The sequence below is a fragment of the Octopus bimaculoides genome, chromosome 5, assembly GCF_001194135.2.
Source record: "Octopus bimaculoides isolate UCB-OBI-ISO-001 chromosome 5, ASM119413v2, whole genome shotgun sequence".
Taxonomy (NCBI): Eukaryota; Metazoa; Mollusca; class Cephalopoda; order Octopoda; family Octopodidae; genus Octopus; species Octopus bimaculoides.
The window spans coordinates 22,358,632-22,362,414 of record NC_068985.1 but is presented as its reverse complement, the minus strand read 5'-3'; the positions used below and the strand labels follow the sequence as shown (position 1 = coordinate 22,362,414).

General features: G+C 36.3%; 1 protein-coding gene across 1 annotated transcript in view; it reads right to left on the bottom strand.

Annotated features, from left to right (window-relative positions):
* LOC106883085 (lysosomal alpha-mannosidase) overlaps positions 1–3,783 on the bottom strand; it is a 51,033-nt gene that overhangs the window by 44,857 nt on the left and 2,393 nt on the right. The gene's annotated exons all lie outside the window — the stretch shown is intronic.

Genomic DNA, 3,783 nt, shown 5'->3' with positions numbered 1-3,783 from the left:
ATACAATCACACACACACACACACACACACACACACACCTATCTTAACATGAGAAATAATTCAACAAAAGTACAAAAATTATCAACACAAAAAATAACTATGCTGTCCTGCAGTCAGCTTGTTTGTTATAGGAGATATTTTTGGCATAACTTAGAATTATCTTTTGTGTTGTTGTTCTTGTTGTTGAAACAGGTTTGTGTCATTTATTCATGTAACAAGTGCAAAGAACAGACCATATCTTCCAATGTTTAAAACTTGTAATTACCCTCAGAGTATTTCTTCCATCTGTGCAATTACATAGTGTGTGTGAAAAGATTTTCTCAGATAAATTTAACCAAGAAACCACAAATGTATGCTTTCACTGAAGGCAATATTAAAATCATTGCTAAAAGCTTTTCAACTAAAATCAAGACCACTTATCTTCTTTATTATTTGTTATAACCACTCTTCTACTTTTGTTGTCACAGCAGTCAAAAAGTAATTCTTAACTGCATCTAAAAGTATCCTCTATGACAAATAAACTAGCTGTAAGACAGTGTAAATAAACAAAAATTCTTTGCAGAACTAAACTGATACAAGCTAAAGTTTAACAAAAGGAAGTGGCATATTAAAATTAAAAACTGATATTTATCCAAGGAGTCCTTCCTCTTTTTATCAAAATGGTACTGTGTGATTAACAAAAGGTTTTACAGCTATTTTTAGCAGGTCAAATGACTACATAGTAGCTCCATCATTGGATTAACCTCCTATATAGATGTAGTTTAGCTTTGATTGAACAAACCCATGATTAATGGCATTCAGGGCATGACTATCTCACTTTAGTCAAAGGTATATCTAAACCAAAATATCTTGGGTATGATGTGCATCCTTTTTGTAAGATGTAGGGTGTGGTTTGAGGATGTTTGGTGGCAGGTCAAGCCGCTGCAGAGAAGCTTTTCCATTGGTTCAATCAGTATACATGTAGGTTCTGGTGGTAGTGGACTCAGTCAGAGCATGGCACTAGTTGCTATTCTTCTATACAGATTGAACAGACCCACTGTGAGAATCCAGTCATTTTGTATATTTGGGATTACACTGTCCACTGCATGCTTTTATTTAAGACAGTAGGATATAATTTTATGGAAAGATTTGGTTGCTATTTCTAAGTGACCAAATAACCACATAAACTCTACATGCATGGTAACCTTATAAATTTGCATTTCTATGTACCCAGTACAAATTGAGGTTTGTAATAATTTTCTACTGTCTTCCTTCAGCTTCAACATCAAAGGTTCACGAATAAGTAGATCTTAAATATACACATATTGATATGAAGTAAACACAAAACAAAAATTTCATTTGACTCCATATCTGAAAACTGGATGTTACACGCACTGTTCCAGATGACCAATGCAATCTCTAAATTCGAGACCAGGAGAACATCAACTGAGGAAGAGGACCAGAGTCTACAGACCAGCAACAGAGCCATAAAGTGACAAGAATCAAGGAGAGGGAATAATTTTAAATAAAGATAAGAATTTCATGTCAGACTAGCCAGATGATTCTTGTTTAATTCATATGAAATTCAGGCTATATGCTGTCCCATAATAAAACCAACTCCAAACAGTGTTTGATAAACATTTATTTATATATGTGTATATCACAATATTTACATAATTATACAGATGCTTGCCATGGCTGTATTGCGATTTGCCAGTAGTAAATGGTGTGCATGGCTGAATTAATAATAGATAAGAATGACTTTGTGTGACAAGTAGGAAACTATCCTGTTCATCACAGCCGACGATTCCTTTAACCCAGGGTCGAGAAATAGCCAAAAAAATAGTCTTCTTATGAACTTCTTGTCTGTGCCACCTGTTTGTTCCTCTGTATTATCTATGTGCACCTCTGGCCTGTTTGATCACATTTTTGCTTTTATAATCTCCATTTACACAGGAACATCTGAAACTTTCAATAATATAGGGTGATATTATTGCAAGATGATTGGTCTGATCCTAGTCACTAAACCTACATGGTTTCAAATCCTGGGATGCCTTCACCCACCTAATATAAAAATAGATGTTGTGAAAGTTGCTTGGTCATTATATGAAGATCCACTTCACTAGACAGTGAACTGTATGTGTTGTCAATAGCAATTGACTAGGTATTGTCTTCTTTTATTTAGTGCACAAAGTTGAGCACCAGATATTAAAGAATGTAGTTCCAGTGGAGGTTCATCAGGCAAATGGAAACAGATATGAAATTTTTTGGCACAGCTGTTTTGGAGCTGTCTATTTGGTGTTACTGATTCAATGATGACTTATTTGAAATCAGACATTTTAATGCTCTCTCTCTCTCTCTCTCTTTATGTGTGAACATATCTCTCTTCATATGTATGAGAGAGAGAGAGAGAGTGTGTATGTGTGTGTTTATGTCAATCACATTTAATTAATACATTGTAAAGTCTCTGTGTATATCTTAGGTCCTCCTGTGCCATGTGGCGCAATGGGCGGCAAGGCTTCTCCAACGTGGCCGGTCAGCTGTGGCAATATCGGCTTCATCCCATGAAATGTCAATGGCTTTGAGGTCATTAATGAAGGTGTGGTGCCAAGTCACTTTTGGTCATCCTTGTTTTTTCTTGCCATGCTGTGGCTTCCACAGAATGTGTGTGTGTATGTATATATATATATATATATATATATATATAAATAAAAATGGAACAAGAACACAACAGACAACAATAATACATCCAGACAGGAAAAACAATAAAAAGACAAACATTTCTGCACATGCATGCATGTGTGTGTGTATTTGCCTCCAGTGTCAAAATGTACTGTCAACAAAATAGTTTTAACGTCCAGTTGGCCATGCCAAATCGTCAGTGTCCAATCAGCCACACCCGATCGTCCCATTCTAAGGGGAGAGGGGTTGGTGTTTCGTATGGGAGGCAAATGTAATAGATACTTTTGAGCAAACACATATTCATAATACTCTCATCGACAGCTGCACGTAGTGCTGCAACACCAATTAAACAACACAAAAACATCAAAATAAGACCAAATAGCAACGTACAATTGAGTCTCCATATGGCACAACCCCGCATTCAATGATTGATGAAATTTCCTAACAGCTAACTAAGTCCTAGACGTGTCCGCACCTTTGCTTTTTCGACGACTTTCAATAGTTTGTAGGAGGAGCAAGTCGATTACATCAACCCCAGTGATCAATTGTTACTTATTTTATCGACTCCGAAAAGATGAAAGGCAAAGGCAACCTCAGTGGAGTTTGAACTGAGAATGTAAAGCAGGAAGAAATGCCGTGAAACATTTTGTCCAGCATGCTAATGATTCTGCCAACTTGCCGCCTGCAATTGTTTACAATACAAGGAAAACACAATGAATGTATGACCTGCAGAACATGTGTTAGTTTTGTTGTCTTTATAACAAACTAGCAGCTAAGCCCGGTTTCACCTGGTCGGTTCGGATGATGTGGCTGTAAAACCTGCTCTGTGTAAGCATTCAACTTATTTGGGCATGCTTATGTTAAAAAACAATTTTGGAATGACTTTTTTCTGTCAAAATGCTAAAAATAACTGACCAACAAAAAAAAACCCAACCAAGATTCAACCAAATCAAAAAATAAACCAATACTAAGTGAATAAAGATGAGCCATCCTACTTCCATTGCGCTCGCACGCACACACACACATTCACATACCCCCCTTTTACATACACACACATATATTCACAGAGTTGAAACGCTGTTTGATTTATTTTTTCAGCGTACAATTTTCATCATCCCACTA